The 23,803-nt window shown below is 42.4% G+C and overlaps 1 long non-coding RNA gene across 4 annotated transcripts in view; it reads right to left on the bottom strand.

Moving 5' to 3' along the window:
• The window catches only part of LOC140206083 (uncharacterized), a 28,221-nt gene extending 7,123 nt beyond the window's left edge, over positions 1-21,098 (bottom strand). For 2 of the 4 annotated variants that reach the window (XR_011888055.1, XR_011888054.1), the window contains exons 1-4: positions 20,392-20,922; positions 11,144-11,459; positions 9,689-9,785; positions 3,689-3,754 (exon numbers count right to left, since the gene is read on the bottom strand). This is a non-coding gene — a long non-coding RNA (uncharacterized lncRNA). Of the gene's footprint in view, positions 1-3,688; positions 3,755-9,688; positions 9,786-11,143; positions 11,460-20,391; positions 20,923-21,011 lie in introns of those variants that run through there. The other 2 variants (XR_011888056.1, XR_011888057.1) reach the window with 2 other exon arrangements.
• Positions 21,099-23,803: the final 2,705 nt, after the last annotated feature.

The raw sequence follows: 23,803 nt of genomic DNA, 5'->3' as shown, positions 1-23,803 counted from the left end.
AAGATCAGTGATTAATATACTCACCCAGAAGACCGCTAATGGCGGATGGTGCAGAAGTGCTTGACGAAGCGGTCCCCAATTTACAACGTGTCTCCCCAATGTAGAGGGCGCTGCAGCGGGAGCGCCGGACACAAGAGACGACCCTAGCTGATTTGCAGATGATGTGTTGCTTTGCCTGGGACAAGTGTTTGGGGCCCTGAATGGAGGCGAGGGAGGAGGTGCATGGCCAGGTGTAGCACTTGGGCTGCTTGTAGGGATAAGTGCTTGGAAGGAGATTAGTGAGGGGGAACGAATGGACAAGGGAATGGTGGAGGGAGCGATCCCCGTGGAAAGCGGAGGTGGGGGTGGTAAAGATATGTTTAGTGGTAGGGTCCCTTTGGAGATGGTGGAAGTTGTGGAGGATAACATTTTGAATGAGGATGCTGATGGGGTGGTAAGTAAGGACAAGAGGGACTCTGTCATTATTACAACAGCGGGAAGATGGGTGACTGCAGATGTATGGGAAATGGAGGAAAAACAGGTAAGAGTAGCATCAATAGAAGAGGGAAGGAACCCCATTCTTTAAAGAAGGAGGACATCATTGATGTCCTATGGGGGCGGGGGGGTTCCCTCCTTCAAATTACTAGAGAGAAAGCTTTACTGTGAAATGGTTTTACTGGCCTAAAGAATTTATTTGCTCACTGCCTAGCATTACCAGTAAAAATGGTTTTGTTTTAGTTTCCTTCATGGATTATAAATCTGCAGATCTAATAACACCCTATAAAAATAAGTATATTCTAGACAACAATAGGAGCATTTTCCCAGGTGACTGATTGAATAAATTGACATTATCAATAAAACCGCAACTGATACTGAGGACTTTGCCAAATCAAGATAAATAATTGAGTCTCATTAAAAAGGATCCAATTACCTTTGCGGGAATCAGAATATGATCCAGATAAGTAATTGTGTTTGGTTCTGCAGAAGAGCTAGCTATACTTCGTGATTCATAACGTAAGTCATAAAACATTTTGCTTCATTCATGAACTGTGCAGTAGTGGAATCCACACTGAGGAAAATAGTAACATTGCCGAATAAGTTCAGATATAAACGTTGGAGGGCTGTGACTTTAATGTTTACATCGTCAGCACATATTGCAACCAAATGCATGATCTCCTGACACACTGCCTGCACAGCCGAGTACTCATCAGGAGAAGGGGTGTTATCTCAGCGTGTAGATCAGTAGGGTCAATTGAGCTTTGACGAACAGCGCGCTTTGACGTACATTGCTGGGGAGGGAGCCATCAGATCACAAGTGTAATATTCCAGTCCCCACGAGAATTATTTCCCACCTCCTGACTTCAAGATATTTTGGAGTTAAGTTTCTTCCTACTTTTCAAAAGGAGGCCATCTTCAAGGGATGTGATGCTGAGGCTATATAAGGCACTGGTGAGGCCTCACCTTGAGTATTGAGAACACTTTCAGGCTCCTTATCAAAGAAAAGATGTGCTGGAATTGGAGAGGATGATTCTGGGAATGAAAGTGTTATCACACAAGGAACGTTTGATGGCTTTGGGTGTGTACTCGTTGTAATTTAGGAGGATGGAGGGGGGGATCTCATTGAAAGCTTTCGAATATTGAAAGGCCTAGACAGAGTAGATGTGGAAAGGATGCTTCCCATGGTGGGGGACGTCTAGGACAAGAAGGCGTAGCCTCAGGATAGAGGGGTGTCCATTTAAAACAGAGATGCAGAGAAATTTCTTTCACCAGAACTTGTGGAATTTGTTACCACAGGCAGCTGTGGAGGCCAGGTTGTTGGTTATATTTAAGCAGAGATTGATAGGTTCTTGATTGGAGACAGCATCAAAGGTTACGGGGAGAAGGCCAGGAAATGGGGCTGAGGAGGGGGAGAAAAGGATCAGTCGAGATTGAATGGTGGAGCAGACTTAATGGGCCAAATGTGGAGGGAATGGATGGTTGACATTTTGGGTTGATATGCTGAATCAGGAGCAGGAGTATGAGGAGATGAGGTAGTGGGGTGATAAGCTGAACCAGATAAGGGAGAGTTGATGGGTAGGTGGAACCAAGTGGAAGAAGGGAATGAAACTAGGTAATGAGGGGGAGAGGAGTGAAGGAATTCGGGGTGGGGGGGGTAGGAAACCAGAAGTGGAGAGAAAGGAGCATGGGGAGTGCAGGTTACCTGAAAATGGAGAATTCAATATTCATCCTATAGGATTGCAAGACTCCTCAGAAGGAATATGAGGTGCTTCTCTTCTAGTTAGTGTTTGACCTCTTCCTGGAGGTGGAGGAGGATGAGGACAGACAGGTTGGTGTGGGAACAGGGGGTGGAGTTGAAATGGCATGCAACTGGGAGGTCAGATAGCCACTGCAGACAGAATAAATGTTCCACAAAATCATTGACTAGACTCTATTTTGTTCCACCAATGTGGGTGGGGGGTGTCACATGGAGAGCATCAAATGCAGTAGACCAGGTTAGAGCAGGTTTTTTGTGAATCCTTGCCTGACTTGGAAGGCCTGTTAAGTGCCTAGAATGGCTGAGAGAGGTGTTGCACCTCCTAGAGATGCAGGGGAAAGGGCTAGGAATGAGGAACAGTAAGAGGGTAGGGATGAGTGAACCAGGGGATGACAGAGACAGTGGTCACTGTGGAATGGAGAAAGGGATGGACAGGGGAAGATGGGACTGGTAGTGGGATCTCCTTGCAGCTGGTGGGAATGACGAAGGATGGTGTGCCAGGTGCAGAGTCTGGTAGGGTGAAAGGTGAGGACCAAGAGAACTCTACCTCTGTTTTGTCTAGGTGGAAGAAAATGAGAGCAGAAGACAGGTGGAAGAGATGTGAATGAGGGCTTTTATTCACTCTCCAACCATTGTCTCCCAACTTCACCATCTCTTTCCTCCATACGCCCATCATTTCCCTCCTCACAACATTCTACGTCGCCCATCAGTCCCTACCTCACCCTTCCCTCTCACCACACTATACTGGCTGGCTTCCCTCAACACTTTCAGTCCTGATGCAAGGTCTCAACCCAAAACTTCACCTATCCCTTCGTCTTCACAGATGCTGCATGACATATTGTGTTTTTTCAGCAGTTTGTTATAAAGCTGGTCTAGACCAGGAGTCCACACACCCCTTGTTTAATGGCATTGGTCCATAGCATAAAAAGTGCTGGAAATCCCTGGTCTAGACAGGGGGCAGGTGTAGGGGCCTTCAACTTTGCTAACATTTGTGGCCAAAATTGTGAACTTCTAATTAACCATGATCTCATTCCTTCTCTCTTGGGATGAACAAATATTTGAGTAGATTCATAAAAACCAGGTGAACTTCCTCTTTCATGATCACTGATGTAGATGAGTGTCACTTCAACAAAAGTCCTAGACATTGGAATTGTGATATCATCAAGGTCAGTGAGTAGCTGGTCATATTAAAGGATTCTCACAGTCAGCAAGTCTGGAATTAAAGAACGTATTTTTTAAATTAACTTTTTAAACATTTTACAACTAGTTAGATAGATAAGAGAATGTTTTTTAAATGGATGTCCAAATAATAGAAATACATTTATAATGTGTATAGTCGGGGTTCCTTTATTTAAGAAAAAGCATCCAGTCATTCAGGTAGGATCCCAAAAGTTATTTAATGAGACAAGGTTTAACAATTTGACCTGCAGAAGAATGAGAAGTGATTTTTCATACCTTTGGTTCAAGATGGCTGCCACCTTTTCTGCATTACAACAGTTTAAAAAGCTGCTTTGGGAGATTCTGAAAGACATATTACAATCAACTTTTTAATATAAGCTTATTCACAGAGACTGTAAAAGATGATACTTTGTGATAAAAGTCTTTCAGCCCTGTTCATAAAATTGCATCAAAGTTGCTACTTTTAGATATATGGTACTGTATAAATGGATATCTCTTAATACAAGAAGAAAAACCAAACCAATTACATTTAAAAATGTGCCCCCAGCTGTGTTGTTACTTGGAAGATCTTATGTATGTGTATGCAACAAAGAATTTGAGTGGGAAGTTGAAATGAACATTGTATTTTGATAACTGCCATTATCTGGAGTCTCCAAAGCATTAAAATCAGGCACAAAGCTGAAAATTCGTCCCAAAGTGTTTAAGCATAAGACCATAAGACAGAAAAGCAGAAACCGGTTATTCAGCCCACCGAGTCAGCTCTGCTATTCCATCATGGCTGATTTATTATCCCTCTCATCCCCATTCTCATGCCTTCTCCCCATAACCTTTGATGCCCTGATTCATCACGAAACTATCAACCTCCACTTCAAATATACCCAGTAACTTGGCCTGCACTTCTGTATACGTCAATGAGTTGCACAGATTCACCACCCTCTGGCTATGAATTCTTTCCTCATCTCTGTTCTAAATGGATATACCTGAATTCTGAGGCTGTAACCTCTGCTCCAAGATGTCCCACTACAGGAAACATGCTCCCCACATCCCACTCTATCTAGGCCTTTCAATTTTCAATCATTTTCAATGAGAACTCCCCTCATTCTTCTAAACTCCAGTGAGTACAGGCTCAGAGTCATAAAACACTCCTCATATGTTAACCCTTTTATTCTTGGGTTCATTCTTGTGAATCTCCTCTGGACCCTCCAATGTCAGCACATCTTTTCTTAGATAAGGGGCCCAAGATTGTTCACAGTATTCCAAGTGTGATCTGACCAATGCCTTATAAGCCACAACATTGTATCCTTGCTTTTCTCTTCTAGTCCTTGCAAATGGATGCTAACATTGCATTTGCCTTTCTTACCACTGACTCAACCTGCAAGTTAACCTTTAGGGAAATCTGCATGAGGATTCCCAAGTCCATCTGCAGCTCAGATTTTTTTAATTTTCCCCCCACTTAAAGATAATGAATGCCTTTATTCCTTCTGCCAAAGTGCATGATCATACACTTCCCAACACTATATTCTATCTGCCACTTCTTTGCCCATCTCCCATTCTGCAGACAGCTTGCTTCCTCAACACTACCTGATCCTTCACCTATCTTCATACCGTCCACAAATTTGACCACAAAGCCATTAATTCCATCATCCAAATCACAGACATATAAAGTGAAAAGAAGCAGTGCCATCAATAACCCCTGCAGAACAACACCAGTCATAAGGAGTAAGCCAGAAAAGTCTCCCTTCATTCCCACTCTTTCCCTCCTGCCAGTCAGCCAATCTTCTACCCATATTAGTTTCTTTCCTGTAATACCATAGGCTCTTATCTTGTTAAGCAGCCTCATGTGTGGCACCTTGTCAAAGGTCTTCTGAAAATCCAAATAAGCAACATCCACTGACACTCCTTTATTTATGCTGTCTTGTTATTTCCTCAAATAATTTTAATTGTCAAGCAAGATTTCTCCATGGTGACTTTGGCCTATTTTATCATGTGCCTCCATGTACCCCAAAACCTCATCCTTTCCAACATCTTTCCAACCACTGAATTCAGGTTAACTAGCCTATAATTTCCTTTCTTCTGCTTTCTTCCCTTCTTAAAGAGTGGAGTAACATTTGCAATTTTTCAGCCATTTCGAAACATCCCAGAATTGAGTGATTCTTGAAAGATCACTAATAATGTCTCCACAATCTCTTTAGCTATCTCTTTCAGAACCCTGGTGTGTAGTCCATCTGGTCCAGGTGACTTATCTACCTTCAGACTATTCAGCTTCCCAAGCACCTGCTCCTTTGTAATAGCAACTACACTTACTTCTGACCCCGACACTCGTCAATTTCTAGCATATCGTTAGTGTCTTCCACAGTGAAGCCTGATGCAAAATACTTATTAACTTTGTCCATCATTTATTTGTTCCTAATTACTACCCCTCCAGCATCATTTTCCAACAGTCCAATATCCACACTTGTCTCTCTATTACTCTTTATATATCTGAAAAAACTTCTTGTGTCCTCCCGCTACCGTTCTGCCATCATCCCACTAGTTTCTCTTCCTATCAACTTAGGCCAGTTCTTCTCTCATGCCTCTGTAATTCCCTTCACTCCGCTGCAATACTGATTTTAGCTTCTTCTAAAACTGCAACATGAATTCTATCATATTATAATCACTGTCTCTTAAACATCCTTTACCTTAAGCTCCCTAATCAAAGCCCGGCCATTACTTAACACCCAATCCAAAGTTACTGTTCCCCTAGTGGTCTCAAACACAAGCTGATCTAAAAAGCCATCTTTCTTTCTTAATCTTTTTGTAAGGGGTTTCTTCTTTTATGTTACTGCGTAGTCTAATTAAAATGGTTTCTTTGTTATGTTAACTGCTGAGAAAGTTCTCCCGCTAGCAGCTTGTTTGGGTTATGTTATTGATAAGAGAGCGAACAAACCAATTGGGATTGATATTATTCTTTCTAGAGTGTCTGTAAGTTATTGTGCGGGTTTTTGGGCAGAAGGCGCGATAGAGAGAGAGAATGGACAAGGTGCTGTGAGCCGGTTAATGGGGTCGGACGTCAAGCAGGAGTCCAAGGTCCAGGGTCTTCGGCGGGGAGAGGAGACGGAGACAGAGTCGTGTGGAGCGTCTGGTCGATAACTGTGGTTGGTCCCAGGCGACGGGTCGAGGTGGTCCGAAAGGATCGAATGGTGAAGAGAAGATCAGTACCAGAGCTCCAACTCTTGTGCATGAAGAGATTGAACTTTGATAAGTGTGGCACCTCTTATTTTCCTTTTATATTTTATCTTTATTAATTATATAGTTCCAGTAATATCTATAAACTGTAATTCATTTAATTGTATATGGAGTATTGTCTGTTATTTGGCAGGGTGGGTTCATCACACAGCAGCCACACAAACTTAATTACCCAGTTTGGCGGGGCCAAGGGCTGTTTCCCTAGACGACAGCGAGTTGAGTGACCCTGAGGCTTGCCAGGGGAGGCTACATTTTTTGTTAAGTTTTGAATTGATAAACATAACAATGATAATGATACAAAGAGATCGGGATTACATTAATAACGGTTAACGTATAAAGCCATCCTGTAGGCATTCTGCAAGTTCCCTCTCTTGGAATCCAGCGTGAAGTAATTTTCCCAATCAACCTACATGTTAAAATCCCCCATGATTATCACAATATTGTCCTTTTTACATGCCTTTTCCATCTTTCATTGTAATTTATAGCCCACATTCTGCCTGCTGTTCAGAGGTCTGTCTATAACTCCCATTAGTGTCTTTTTATCCTTGCCATTTCTTAACTCTACCCGCAAGGATTCCACGTCTTATGATCCTCTGTCATCTCTTCCTAAGGATATGATTTCATTTTTTACTAACAGAGCCACCCACCCCCTCTGCCTACCTGCCCATTCTTTTAATGTGAATTCTTAGATGTTAAGTTCACAGCTATGATCTTCTTTCAGCTATGACTCGGAGGCGCATACAATGTGATGCCTACTAATCAGTAACTGTGCTACAAGATCATCTACCTTATTCAGTATACTGTGTGCATTCAAGTATAACACTTTCAGTCCTGTATTCATCACCCTTTCTGATTTTGGCTCCCTGGTACTCTTTAACTCATCCCACTGACTGCAATCTTTCCGTAACATCTGCCTGTCTTTCTTCACAATCTTACTACTCACTGCATCTAGTTGTATACCAATTGCCCTATCCTCAACTCTATCATTCTGGTTCCCATCCCCCTGCCAAATTAGTTTAAGTCCTCCCCCACAGCTCCAGCAAACCTGCCCACAAGGATATTGGTCCTCACTGGGTACCATGGTAACCCGTCCTTTTTGTGCAGATCATAACTTCCCCAGAAGAGATCCCAGTGATCCAGAAATCTGAAGCTCTGCCCCCTGCACCAATTCTTCAGCTGTGCTAGATCATTTTATTCTTACTTTCACTCTCATGTGGCACAGGTAGTAATCCAGAGATCACTAATCTAGAGGTCCTTCTTTTCATCTCCCTGCCTTTATTGTCTCTTCAGGACCTCCTCCCTTTTCCTACCTATGTTGTTGGTACCAATATATACAGCAGTTTCCAAATGTTCACCCTCCTTCTTTAGGATGCCATGGACCTGATCCCAGACATTCCTGACCCTGGCACTTGGAAGGGAACGTACCATCCGGGTGTCCCATTCACATCCCAGAATCTGCTTGCTGCTCCTCTGATTATGGCAATCCCTAACACTACTGAACTCCTTCTTTCCCCTCTCCTCCCCTCCTGAATCACAGAACCAGACAGTACCAGAGACCTGGTTGCTGCAGCTTCCCTCTGGTAGGTCATCTCCAACAGCAATATCCAAACCATTATTATTGAGGGGAACACTGCAGAGGTACTCTGCACTGGCTGCCTATTCACTTTCCCTCTACTGGCAGTCACCCAGGTACCTCCCTCCTGCAGTTTAGAGCTGACTACCTCCCTGTAGCTCCTATCTATCACCTCCTCATTTTCCCCTACGAGCCGAAGGTCAAACAGCTAGAGCTCAGCTCTGGCTCCTCATCACGGTCTCTAAGGAGCTGCAGCTCGATGCAATTCATGCAGATGTAGTTATCAGGGAAACTCAGTGAGGTCCCCCAGAGTTCCCATATCTCACACAAAGGGCATACCACTACTTCTCGGAACACTGGCTATATACTAACAGAAAAACAACTTACTAGAAACCTTTTTTTACAGGCATCCATTAGTCTCATGACACCATGGATTTGCGCCTTGGAAGGTTTCCAAGGCACAGGCCAGGGCAAGGTTGTATGGAAGACTGGCAGTTGCCCATGCTGCAAGTCTCCCCTCTCCACGCCATCGATGTTGTCCAAGGGAAGGGCACTAGGGCCGATACAGCTTGGCACCGGTGTCGTCGCAGAGCAATGTGTGGTTAAGTACCTTGCCCAAGGACACGACACGTAGCCTCAGCTAAGGCTCGAACTAGCGACCTTCAGATCACTAGACCAACGCTTTAACTACTTGGCCACGTGCCAACACTAGAAACCTTACTGCTTACTTATTTAGAACTTCTGCCTGTACTTGTTCAAGTTTGTTCTCACCCAAGTCTATTGAGCCAAAGCCTAACCACTCTAACTGCCCCACTCAGACAATGGCTGCTCTGCTTTCACTCCCCCTTTTTTTATTGGCCCCACCCTGATTTCAGCCTGGCGAAAAGAGCCAAAAAGGCACCGGAGATCTAAGCCTGACACTGCATCACCAACGAATGATCTCTCACGTTGATTTCAGCACACCAAAAAGAGCCTTAAGCAGCGGAGCTCCCACCAGAGCATAGAGGAAATTTTACAATAAAAACAACCGAGAGCTGCTCAGTATTTGTGACAGTTCCAAGGCAGCAGAGACTTCCAAGAAGAAAATACTGCAGATACTGGAAGTTTGAAATATAAACAGAAGAATCATTCAGCAGAGAAAAGGAGATCTCCCTAAAACATTAACACTCCATATACTTTGTAAATGCAGTCTGAACTGCTGAGCATTTTTGGATATTTCTGTTCTTTGATAAACATTTGAATGCATCACAAACTGCCATTAAGTACAATGTAACATTACCATATTCAATAAATAATTCAAGTAATTTCCATATTTTATTGCACAAGGCACAATGGAAAATATCTGAGCTGGAAGGACTGATTCCCTGAAAACTAAAAGCTACAATTTATATAATTTATTTCTCACAGGAAAAGTGTGTGTGTGTGTGTGTGTGTGTGTGTGTGTGTGTGTGTGTGTGTGTATGTGTGTACATACTTACACACTCTTCTCCCTGTTTCTTTCCAAGTATTATCAGAGTTTTTGCCAACAAAACCCAGCAAGTAGACAGCAAGTATTCAGTTCTAACTTCCCTTGACCTACAGAAAAAAACATGTACTTCCTGAAGGTGCAATAAAACAAAAAATGCAACCTACTTGTGATTACCTTCAGGAAAATATGCATGCAAGATATTGGCTGGTCAGTGATTATATTTCAGTTTCCTGTGCATTATGATGTATGTTCAACAATAACATTTTTATAATAGCTTCCCATTTCAAAAAGTCATTTTCAGTCTATTTTTAATATCCCTTCTCAATTTCTTAGATAGATTTTACCTGCAAATTCTGCTCTAATCCTCAGGGTTATTATGTTCCCTGGAAATGACTCAGCACAAGGTTAGAGAAATCTCCATGTCAATGTAAATGACTCATGGTAGACCAACAACATGCATCACGACTACAAGCATCTTTCTCCAAATTGACGATCTAGCTTGTGGCTTTATCCTTCTCTTTGTGACACCCTTCCTTATGTCTTGTTACATGTCTTTTTCCTGGGCTCTTGCCATATCATGGTCCATATGAAAGACACTTGAAATCTTCAATCAGATTTCTTTCTTAATGAGTGAAAAGAGTCCTATTGAAATTTTGTCAGGCACCTGCAATCTCACAGAGACATTGCCACTTATCTGGGTTGATGCTTTGAATCATGCTAGAAGTGCTTGTAAACTTTAGCCTCTGAATAATTCGAGACAATTAGGATTTTAAAAGCAAAGGTAAGCATATTATTCTGATCACACTTATGAGGGGAGAACAAATGGTAACAATGTTATAATGGTACGATTATGTTCTAAGCTTTGTTTACTTATCCTGCATAAATACACTACAAAGATGCTGGAAATAAATGTTGCTCAATTGAGAAGAAGGATAAACATTTTAATTATTTTGAGTGGTTACACATTTCTAATTACTTATACAATGTCACCCTTAATACATGATCTGTACAGCAAAGCTGTGCCATTTCAAGAGTGGCAAAAGCATAATTATTTTTCTGATAATTTATCTAATGAATTTATCAACATTTTAATCTTACACCAAAATAACTTCTCTGGGTCCATTGTCTGATTGGTCATGAATTGGCTCTATAGACTTGGGTGAGAACAAACTTGAACAAGTACAGGCAGAGTCTTTAAGTAAGTAAGCAATAAGGTTTCTAGTAAGTTGTTTTTCTGTTAGTACATAGCCAGTACTCCGAGAAGTTATTTTGGTGTAAGTTTAGAATGTTGGTAAATTCATTAGATAAATTATCAGAAAAATAATTGTGCTTTTGCCACTCGTGAAAATGGCAGAGTTTTGTTCTACAGATCATGTATTAAGGGTGACATTGCATAAGTAAATAGAACTGTATAACTGCTGCAAGTACATTTATTATACCAACTGTTTATTCTATGAATATTTACCGACAATTATTGAGCAGGAAATTGCACTGAGTATGGAAGGGTACCTCACTGTCATTCATGCTTTGATATTGAAATGACCATTCACTTCCACATAACATTGGGCTGAAAACTGCAGGGAAATGCCATCAATTCCATCCATTATTGTCAGCATTTACCACGTATCTCCACAATCACCAGATATTGCTCAGATGTGTCCACTTTCACGTTCCACTGACGTGAGGAATCTCCCCTGCAATCGCATAGGGTTCAGCAGTCCACTGAAGATTAGAATTAGGACAGGAAGAGCAAAATTCTTCATTTAAATACACCAGAATAGCTGGATGGAAGGAAGAGGAAATGTAAGGTACTTAATATTTTAATGAATTGTTTTTACCGTTTTTTATTTAAGTGTTTAAATTATTTAATTTTAAAGTTATAGAGTTTTGCAGCATGGGATCAGGCCCTTCGTCCCAACTGGACCATACCAACTATAATGCCCCATCCAAGCTAGTCCCATTTGCCACATTTTGGCCATAATCTTCTCTTTTAAACCCTAGTACCTATCCAATTGTCTCTTAAAATTTGCTATTGTACCTGCCGCAACCACTTTCATTGACAGCTGATTTCACATAGTGGTATATACCACTCTTTATATAGAAAGTTTCTCTTCAAATTCCATTTAAATCCTTCCCCTCTGATTTCACTTTGTTTATGTGAATAAAATCTCTCATGATTTTATACACCTCTATAAGGTCACTTCTCAAGTCTTCTAGACTCTAAGGGATAAAATCACAGCCTGACTAAACTTTCCCAACAAAAAAATTCAGTCCTTCAAGTTCTAGCAGCGTCCTTGTATTTTTTTTTTGCACTCCTTCCAGGTTAATAACATCTTTCCTAGCAGGGAAACCAAAACTGAATACAATACTCCAAGTGTGGCCAGAATCCCCTGCAATTGCATCATATCCTCCCAAGTTTTATCATCAATGCACTGACTTATGAAGGCCACATGCCAAATTCAATTTAATTGTTTCATTGATCAGGGATATATTGAAGCTTTAAAAGTCCTCTTCAGCTTTGCTAGCAGGCAAAGACAAGGAGTGTGGTTTTGCCAGCTCTCAAAGATATTTCTCAATCAGACTGAGAGTGTAGCCTGCTCAAGCAATGTTATTAGGTTATACAAGGTCCTCCTGCTACATTGTGTCTCACCATTTTAGTTCTGGGCCTTATTTAGAAGCACCCAACAATGGGAGACACTGAAGAATAAGGAAGAGTACTTTTCAAATGGCAGTGGCAGGTATGGGCAGCAAACATTGGCAGCTCATTTTCAGCAGCAGGTTCTGGCTCAACCTCCTATAAGCAGATCATCGATCATCCTGCCTCTGCCTCCCAACTCCACTCCTCTACCTCCCCTACCTGGCTCCACCTGCCCATCATCTTTCACTCCTTCTTGGTCCTCCAATCACCTGCTGACCCTGCCTCCTTGTTATGCTGGCTATCTTCCTTCTCCACATTCAGTCCTGATACAGGGTCTTGACCTGAGATTTCAACACTTCCTTCGCCCTACACATACTACTTGACTCATTGAGTTCCTCAAGTTGTTTTTTGTTGGAACATAACATACCCTGGTGCTGTAGTGAAAGCATTCTGAGTAAATAACTGACTTAGGATGGTTTTTAAGGAATGTGGAAATTACCACATAATTGCTATGCTTTAAGGCTGATCACAAAACAGAATCAACGATGACACTTAGCCACACTCATTAATTTCACCATCCAACTCCCGGTCACATAATACATTCTGATTAAAGTGTGGCTAAAGAATAGGTATTATCCATTTGGCTCATTATCTGTCATAAGGGGGGCATTGGTGGCGGACAATGAAATACAAGGAACAGGACTTGGTATGTCAAGAAAGAAAGGGAAGTTGGGAAGAAACGACACTGGACAAGACACAGGCCCTGGATGAGGCTAGGATACAGGGCCTGAGCTAGGATTAGACTAGGAAAGAGGGACCTGAACGAGGAACTAGGAACTTGGAACGTGGACAAGGGCTCTGTGCCAGAGACTGGACAGGGACCCGGAACCTGGGGACAGGGTCTTGACTCGGGCTCGGACCCTGGATCTAGGTTAGGACAAGACATGGCTACAGGATGAGGAGTGGCAACAGGACTGGACGTGAGACTCCTGGACAGGACGAGGTGACCCCAGCACTGGGCTGGGCGAGGCACATGGACAGGACGAGGCACACGACAGGATGAGAACATGAAGCCTCTACTTGGTCGTGAGAGAACAGGAACACAGATCCAGGACCCCTCCTTAGGAACAGCACTTGGGGCCGAAGCTCTACACAGAGTCAGGACCTCTCCTAGGGAGCAGGACGTAGGGTCAGGACTCAGACACATAACACTGAGAGACAGATCTCCACTCAAGGTAGCGGCAAACGGCTGGACCTACCCAGCGGAGGAGAGGGCACAAAGAGACGGTTCCCAACACAAGGTAGTGGCAAACGGCCAGACCTACCTAGCGAAGGCATGGACACAGAGACAGTTCCTAACTCAAGTTAGTATCAAATGGCCAGATCTACCTAGCGAAGGCGAGGACACAAAAGACAGTTCCTTATCCAGACACAGCAAGGTCCCCATCTTGCCCTGGCGGTTGAAGCTGACGGCATTACTGGCGAGGCTTCAGGCAAAGGTAGCAGGCAAGGCTTCAGAAGAAAGGGGAAGGGGAAGGAACAGTCCAGCAACTGAAGCTGTCTGTCTGTCTGCCTGTGTCTGTGTCTTGTTTTACGGCGGTTGGCACCCAGCTTAATGGTGCATTACCGCCACCTTCTGCTCCGGAGTGTGCAATAGACGTACATTCTAAATCCCTTCACCAAATCACACACACACACACACACATACCCTAACCTATACTTTATTCTCCCATCTTTGGCCATCCTAGTACCCTATTCCTGTTTATCCGTCATATCCTATAAAAAACCCTGTACCCCTTAAGAAAGCTAAAAATACCCTAACCTGTGCTCTTTCACCCATGCCCAGCAACCCTTTTAATGTGAATTCCTGCACCCCCAATTCCCCTAGTTTAATTCTCATCATCTCTCTCTATATTCCATACTTGCTGCAACTCAGAACTGCATGTTCTACTGACTCCTCTTCCTGACATTCCTCACACAATCCTGTCTGGTATTTCCCTATCATTTTCAATGTTTTGTTTAATGCACAATGCCCCAGCCTTAACCTAGTCCACACAGTTTCCTCTCTTCTGTTTCCACTACCTACCCTAGTACCTGCAACACTTCTTTGTATTTGATATAAATGCCTCCCTTTCCCCTCCCTGTCCCATCTTTCTTGCCACATTCGGTTGACTTTTTCCCAGATTACACACTTAACCTCTGCTTTACTGATACTAATGTGCATTTCCACATTTTCTTTCTTTAATGCCCTCTTTGCCAACTCATCCACCCTCTCATTCCCCTTCACCCCTACATGTGCTGGAACCCATAGAAATTTTACTTGACCTCCCTGATTTGCAATTCTTGCAACTAACTGAAGGACTTCATAAAGTACATCTTGCCGACTGTTTGTGTGAAAAGACCTTAAACTTGCTAGAACTGAGGATGAATCTGAACATATCAATGCTTTGACTTGCCTGGCTTTGTGCACCCATTGCAACGCAACCAACACTGCCAGCTTCTCCACTGTAAACACCCCTAACTTATTAGATGTTCTTCTGCTGATATATTCTGCTGATATTCTTTTGCTGGTATAACCATCCCAAACCCTGTCACTCCTGTTTCAGGTTCCTTCACACCATCCGTATAAATGTGAGTATAATCACTATACTTTTCCATCACATGACAGTTAAATGCATTTACCAAATCAGTTTTATATCTTCCTTCTCTTTTTACCTCTAACAAATGCCAGTCTATGTCAGGCCATACAAGTTTCCATGGAGCTACAACCGGATAAACTACTGAAAGACTTATCCTTAGATCAAACACTCCACATTCTTTAGCAATATCATTCCCTACCCGACTAAAGGTATCCCTCTGAAACCTCCCATTTTCCCAGCACTCCTGCAACACTCCTTTAGCAGGATGAGAATCATTGTGCCCCTGCAAGTTAGCCCAGTAGTTTGCCATCAGTTGCATCCTTCTTAGTTCCAAAGGCATTACTCCCATTTCTACCTGTAGGGCTGATACTGGTGATGTTTTAAAAGCCCCACTGCACACTCTCAAAGCCTGAGCCTGAATCACATCCAGTTTCCTTATAAGAGACCTAGCTGCTGATCCATATGTTATATTTCCATAGTCCAACACAGATCTCACTAAAGCCACATACATTCTCTTCAACGCTGAACAACTTGCTCCCCATTCCCTACCAGTCAAACATATCATCACATTTATTACTTTTTTACATTTCTCCTCAGCTTTCCTGGTATGGCCTGCCCATGTTAATCATGAATCAAATATAACTCCCAGAAATTTAAATGATGCAACCCTTTCTAATTCAATCCCATACATCCTTAACATCTTCCCTACCTCAATTCTTTTCCTGGTAAAAAATACAGTTTGAGATTTTTCTACTGAAAATCTACATCCCCAATCATAACCCCACTCCACCACTTCGTCAATTGTTTCTTGTAGTTTCCTGATTATATGCTCCATGTTCCTGCTTCTTTTCCACAAGGCCCCATCACCCGCAAACAGTGACCTACCTATATCCACTGGTACCTTTGTGAAGACATCATTGATCATAATGATGAAAAGTAACGGGCTAATCACACTACCTTGAGGTGTGCCATTTCCCACTATGTACTGTTTTGATAATTCTGATCCAATCCGAACTTGAATTTTTCTACCAAACAAAAAATCTTTAAACCAATTAAAAACTCTCCCACCAACCCCCACCTTGTGCAGTTTAATTAATAATCCTTCCTTCCACATCATATCATAGGCTTTTTCAATGTCAAAAAACACTGCAACTACCGATTCTTTATTTGCCTGGGCCTTCCTTATTTCAGTCTCTAACCTTATCACTGAGTCCATGGAATTCCTTCCCTTTCTAAAACCACTCTGATAACTTGCCAGCATCCCCCTCTTCTCAAGCTCATATGACAACCTTTCTATTATCATCCTTTCCATTATCTTACATATATTTGATGTTAATGCTATTGGTCTGTAGCTAGTGGGTTTTGATGGATGCTTGCCAGGTTTCCTTATTGGAATTACTACTGCTTCTTTCCATGCACTTGGTAATCTTCCCTCCTCCCATACTCTGTTATAAAATTGCAGCAACTTCAAGAGCGCTCCTTCTCCTAGATTTTTTAGCATCACAGAGCATATCAAATCTTTCCCTGGGGAGGTTGGCCTCGATCCCTTTATTGCTCTCATCATTTCTGTTAACGTAAATGGATCATCAATTATATCATCTGTTCCTTCCCTCCTGTTTAACACACCTGGGTGTTGACTCATTGTTCTTTCCCTTCTCCTTCTCCCTTCTTCAGACAAATTTTCTGAACTGTGTATCTGTACAAATGACTTGGCCCTGATCTCAGCCTTATCCCTACTGGGGACTGCTGTTTCCTCCTCAGATATCATTACTGGATATTCCCATTCCCTTCTATCTCCTCCCATCCTCTTAATCATTCCCCATACCTCTCCCACAGGTGTTGTTCTTCCTATTTTGTTGCAAAAACTCCTCCAACTTGCCCTTTTAGCTTGACGTATAGTTCTTCTCACCACTGCCTGTGCTTTCTTATATTGAACCAAATGCTGCATATCATGGGTTCTTTTAACTAGCCTGAATGCTCTATTTCTGTTTTGTACAGCCTGACAACATTCCTCTGTCCACTATGGTACCAGTTTCCTATTCATCCTATTTTTACTCTTGGGTATAACTCCTTCTGCTGCCATAATAATTGCTGAAGTCACCTGACTGTTTAATTCATCTATATTTCCAGAAATGTCAATCTTTGTCAATCCTTCTTCACTCAACTTCTGGAACTTACCCCAATCTGCTTTTCCAAACACCCACTTTGGGGTTCCGCCACCTGGTCTTACTTCAACTCTTTCACCCACTGAACACAAAACTGGGTAGTGATCACTGCCTACTGTTGAAGCAGTCCAAACTCCCCAGTTACTAACACCAGCCAAGGTATTAGACACTAACGTAATATCTAACACTGACTCAGTTCTTGTTGTTATGTCTATCCTTGTGCCTCTAACATCATTCATACACACTAAATCCCTTTCTTCCATCAAATCTTCAATTACCTTTCCATTTGGATCTGTAATCTGATCCCTCCATATTGTGCTATGAGCATTGAAATCTGCACACCACACTACTTTATGTCTGTTTTGTCCTTGTATCCTTAATAGGCTGTCCAAAACCAACCTTTTACATGGATTGTAGTAGTTAATTATAATCACTTCCTCCCCTTCTCCCACACTTCCACCACTATGTATTCCTGATCATCTCCTTTTTCCAGTACCCTATATGGTATACCTTGCTTGATTAACATAGCACAACCCCCTCCTCCCCCTAGATTTCTATCTTTCCTTATCATTGTATACCCATATACCACAAAGTCTAAAGTTGGTTTCAACCAAGTTTCCTGAATACACACTACATCCGGTTTTACAACCATTTCTTTAATAAAGTGCTTGAATTCCTGGCTATTGGCCAGTAAGCTCCTTGCATTCCATTGTAAAAGAATCACCATAATTAGTATTAACCAACTCATGACACTTCCTGGCTTGACTGATTAGTGAGGTTCTCCCTCACTTCCTCTTATGTCAGTCCTACTAACCCTAAATGGTTTACTGCTGCTTTTACCACCAGCTGAATTTTGTCACTTTTTGACTTTACCTCAGCCATTCTATTAATCACTCCTGCAATGAATGTTACTAGAGCCTTTTTGTCTACATAAATCCTGTCATTTGTTCTTTGCGGCATCTCTCGTATCCCTATTGCTCCCTGTTCATTAGGAGCATTATTCTGTTCTCTTGACATTCTTACAGCTTCCGCATAAGTGATCTTTCTTTTCACTCTTATTTCTTGAATTTTCTTCTCCCGTCTCATAACCTCACACCCACTATGTGCCACATTATGAGCTCCTCCACAATTGCAGCATTTTGGCTGCACTCTTGTTCCGCACTTTCCATATTCATGATCACCCCCACATCTAACACATCTCCTCTGCCTGTTACAGTTTTTAGCTATGTGTCCAAACCTTTGACAATTATAGCACCTCAATGGCTGCGGCACATACACCCTTACTGGGTAACTCATGAAACCCAGGAACACCTTCCTTGGCATTCTTTCTTCTTCAAATTCAATCAGTACCGATTCACTTTCCTTTTTCACTCCCTCCTTTGTTGTTTTCAGTCTTTGAACATTCATTACTTTTCCTCCTTTGATATTCCTCTTTAGCTCCTCCATATTTATACTCATTTGTACCCCCGTGATCACTCCTTTACAACCACTATTTTGTGCTCCCACCCTCCCTGTGTATTCCACCTTGCATTTTCCTATCTCTTTTAGCTTGAGTGCTTTCTCAAGTTGTTCCTCATTCACACACCTTACCAATAAGTTGCCATCATTAAGGACTTTTGCAAATACTATTTCCCCTATCTTATTTGCCAGTTGTTGTTAGCACAAATGGGTTAATTTTCTTCATATTTCCCTGAGCCTTCTCATTAAACCTAATTATGACAACACCTTCTCGCTGAACATGTTCATCTTCCTCACTTTCAGAGCTTTCTCCACTGTCATTTCTTATTCTTTTATTCCCTTTGTCTCGGTTTTCATTCATCTGTCCCCTCATTATCTCCTCATTCCCTTTATTTCTCCCTTCACAATAATACATACCTCCCCAGCTGCCTACCTCTGATCCCAAATCCCTATCCCGCTCCTTTTCCACTTTCCTTCCCTCAACCTCCCCACCATCTTGTCCGCCATTACCGGACCCACACGACCCCCTCCCAGCAAATCCGGTTCCTTCCCTACTCTCTTTCCCTCAGCAAGTTCCAAACCACATTCATGCATCAAGGCCCAGCAGTTCAGCCCCCCAGCAACTGAAGCTGTCTGTCTGTATCTTGTTTTACGGCGGTTGGCATCCAGCTTAATGGTGCATTACCGCCAGCAACTGAAGCTGAACCCAGGAGCTGTTTATGTACCCAGCCCAACATCAGAATTATGTGCCTCAATTAAGGCACACAACAGGACAAGGGAAAACCAGAAAACCTGAAATACGGATCGATGGACCGGACCGTGAACCGGAATGCGGACTTCACGGACCGGACCATGACATTATTGAAGCTTGAGAGACACAAATTGGTCCCTGGATCCTCATCAGCTTATTGTTGATAAGCTACAGATGCCAAATGGACATCCAGAGGCAGCTTCTGATTCAATGAGAAGGAAGCTGGACTAACTGTCTGTCTCGGTGGCCCTTGGATCTTTGGGTGAAAAGGATGATCAAATGGGGGCTGCAAGAGACTGCAATTGCCATGGAACCTGGAGAAGTAGGAGTGTCCCTGTTCAAATTAGTATGCATTTTGACTGGGCCCCATGTAAACTCACATCTCCCACATGCAGTAAGCCTAATATGGGCTCTTTTCCATGCAATTCATTTTCAGGAAGGTTCCCTCATAACAAATGCTAAACTGCTCTGGGTGGAGCCCTGATTCCTAGATTGGAGGCTCTTCCCAATATGGCTTGTTTGCACAAAGTGCCTACATTGCTGAGTGCTTCAAAGATTTGAAGTACATTTACTGTCAAACTATGTATGCAATATACAACGAAATTTGACTTGCCCACAGACAGTCACAAAACAAGAACCATGCAACCAACCCGTTCAAAGAAAAACATCAAACCCCCTCTCTCCCATGTGCAAAAAAATCGTGCAAATGCCAACAAAAAAAGATCAAAAGCACAAAATATAAAACATAAAATAAAAGGGGATATTTCAGTACTGCTCAGTTTAGTGTTCTGTTATCTGCAGGCTGCTAAATGTAGTACCAAAAAACAGCGATAGAAATAGAAGTAGAACACATCATAAACCTGAATTAGAGTCCAAATCTACAATCCACATCAATTAAACCTTGCTCCAGCACCATCTACCGACAACATCAAAAGATAGAGAGATTCACTTGAATACAAAGACCTTCCCTCGGGAGCTGCGAGTGGGAGACTGCCACATGCAGACACCTTCTGCGGCGGCAGTGAGCGAGAGGCTGGTAGACGGCGCTGAACACTCGCTCACCTTCTGCACCCAACTCGATCATTTCAATCTTCCTCGGCACTTTAATCTGCAAGATCAGCGAGAGGTGGAGTTGATCATGACTTGCGCCCCATCTTCTGGCTTCCTGGCCTCCATGCCTTGTGATTTGGCTGCAACCTCGTGGAACACTCTTGTAGGCAGCAAAGCACCAGATCGCCCGACTGGCCCGAAATCACATTGCCAGAATGTAGGTAACAGGCTCTAATAGTAGCCGGGCCATATCTGAAATTAAAAAGATGTAAAAGAGGTGAAAGGAGTTACTTTGTGAACCATCGTGAGGATGTTGCTTTTGGTGGTGCTGTTTGCTGGCACCACCTTCATCATTCTTAATGTCTGTTTTAGATCTGTACGCTTGGTGTAGTTCTCACAGAACTCTGGAGCAATGTGGAAACACAAGACACTGCAGATGCTAGAAATCAAGTCCAGATGAAGGGTCTCAACCCAAAACATCCATTGTCCATTTCCCTTATCTAATGCTGTTTGTTCCACTGAGTTCTGCCAGTTCCCTGTGTGATGCTCTGAGACAACATGTTCTAGTTTAAAAAACATATACAATAAATTGCTGAACTACATAAGCCAATTAAAATCAGATTTTGTTTTACCCTTTTGGTTAGAAAATAAATCTATTCAATGAGATTATTTGATGGCAAAGGTTGGCGAAACTGAGAAAAATCAAATGTAACAATGGGGAAATCAAAGAAAGCTCTCAAACACATAGAGTTGCGTCCTTTTACTTCACAGGAAATAACAGAGATTTGAGTCATTTCTTGGGCATCAATGCCATCTTTTATTATATTACCAAAAATAAATGAAGAAACAGCTGGGACACCTACTCATAAAGAAAAAACACTGATAGCCACGTCACTGTTACCGAAAAAACAAATCATTCCCCCATTTCCTATCAGTCGACAAATCCCAGAATCTCACATTAAGCAGAGAGATGAGAAAGTTTTGAGAAAAATAGTGGAGCAATAACATTATGTTTGGATTGTTCTGGCAAAGAAAATGCAAGACTTAATGATGTGAGTGCCCTTTGACATTTCCTGGAAATTGTTAACATTCTGAGGTCACGCAAAGGTTTTGAGAAGGCAAGCACCAATCTGCTTCAGGCAGAGAATCTTGAGATTTCAAAAGGTGGTGGGTGAAAACACGACAGCTCACAGGACAATGTAGAAGACACTTACCTACACAGATTTGCCATGAGTACTGCAATTCTATAATTAATACAATGGTTTGGTGAGGTTCAATACCCACAGTTCAAATTTAAGCAATATGCTTTTAATTACGCATAGATGATTGCATAAAATTAGATTTCAACTTCTCTTGCGCAAAGTACATCATTATGAACATGTTTCATTTTCAGTGCCGACGTTTGGTAAATAAATGCCTTAATTGTGACTGGCATGGCTACAATTTGCAGTGGAAAGCTAAAAATTATATTTCGCAAAGTGACTTTATGCTCAACATTACTAGAGCTCTTCAGCAGACAATAGGGTTTCTCACAATCTGCTAGAGCAGTTGACAATGAATACAAATTAGCTTAAATTATACAAATGCCATGTCTGATGGCAAGAATCAATCAGCTCTTATCAACCAAGAAAAAACTGCTGTTCAATAGAAGTTGGATTCCTGTAGAGGAGCCTGAAACTTGGTGAAAGCATGTGTTTGTTTTCATGAGTGGGTGGAGCTTCAAGTGGGAAAGGGGGAAACAAGTCCTATATAAGAGGCAGATTTTCCAGCACCATCAATATTTCCTGTCTATTGAGATGCATGTGCAGTGATGGAGGAGGCCAGAACTAGGGGTGAGGCAGTTAAAATGGGCACTCCGTGGCATTTATGAAACTTACAGACAGTGGAAGCATAGCAAATTGAAGAGGGCACAGAGGAGCTGACAAGACTGAGTTGGGACCTGACGAAGATATACCAAATGATTAGAGGGATAGATAAAACAGATAGTAAGATTTTTCTCCCATAGTATATGGTGCTATGACAAGGTGGAATAAGAATAAACTAAGAAGCAGGAGATTTGGAGGGAATCTGAGGGGGATTTGCCAGGCCTGCACAGGCAGGTACTTACCAGTCTCAACCCAGCTCACAGGAGTCACCTGCTACTTATTTCCAACGCATCACCTGCAACCTATTTAAACCCAACTCTCTTCCACAATCCTTGCTCACTCATACAAACCAACCAGTCTCAACCAGTTGCTCTCAGCCTTCAGTTACCTTGTTGTCTGTGGTGTTTAGTATCTGTTCTCTCTTGTTTTGTGGACCCTCATGGCCTGTTATTTTTGCAGTCTATTAACCAGCCAGGAGAGGAGGCGCCAGTGATGAGATGAGAGAAAGCAGAGTGCGGCAGGCACACTGGAATCCATGATGGTTTGGGAGCTGGCACCTGAAGGCCAATACTCACATTGGTGCTGTTCTCCAGTGTTTGCTCCCTGGAAAGACAAGATGATTTGCTTTCACCTGCAATGGACCCAGCATGAGATGAGGAACTGCTGCATTCTTGTTCTTGCAGAAACGTGCATCCAGCTAACATCAACCTTCAAGCCATGCCACTCAGGGACTTGTTGTAATATTATTCTGTGACTATATGTGCTGTATGTCAGGGCTCCCCAACATTTTTAAACTATGGACCGGTTTAATATTGACAATATTCTTGCGGACCGGCCGACGGAAGGGAGGGGGTGTAGGGTTGCCAATGGACAACAGTAGCAGTCAAATACGTTGTGTTTACCCCGAGAAAAACTACAATGACCATGAAGCCTTGCATGGGCACCAGTGAACATGCGTAACTTGCGCATACGTGTACGTGCTGACTTTTTTCCACAAATCGTCTTTAGCGATTCTGTTCGGGGGGGGAGGGGGGTGTTAATCACGACTGGAATATAGGTGGTAAGTGGCTAATACACTCAATTTTGTTTCTAAAAGGGTTTATCTAACGAATTTAATATTAAACACACAGCGCATATTTTCCTTGCATGAATATACTGATAAGTCAATTATCAGGGGAGGACAGGGAAGCTTGAAGTAGGTGTTGAACAAGCTTCCAGTAGAAGTGGTACTGGCAGGTTCGATATTATTATTTAGAGAAAAATTGGACAGCTCTATGGACAGGAAAGGAATGGAAGGTTACGAGCTGAGTGCAGGTCAGTGGGACTAGGTGAGAGTAGCATTTGGCACGGACTAGAAGGGCAGAGGTGGCCTGTTTCCTTGCTGTAATTGTTATATGGTTATGTAAGTCACATATAAGTCAATAACATCATAAAATTTTAAGTAACGTTTGGATATTAAACACACAGCACATATTTTCCCCGTATGAACATATAAAATCATTGCAACACACCAATATCGCTGAATCAGTGGGAGCCCTGGGTTTGTTTCTCTGCAACAA

The sequence above is a fragment of the Mobula birostris genome, chromosome 12 (assembly GCF_030028105.1).
Source record: "Mobula birostris isolate sMobBir1 chromosome 12, sMobBir1.hap1, whole genome shotgun sequence".
NCBI classification, from domain to species: domain Eukaryota; kingdom Metazoa; phylum Chordata; class Chondrichthyes; order Myliobatiformes; family Myliobatidae; genus Mobula; species Mobula birostris.
The sequence above is the reverse complement of the archived record's forward strand: the minus strand, read 5'-3'. Positions and strand labels throughout refer to the sequence as shown.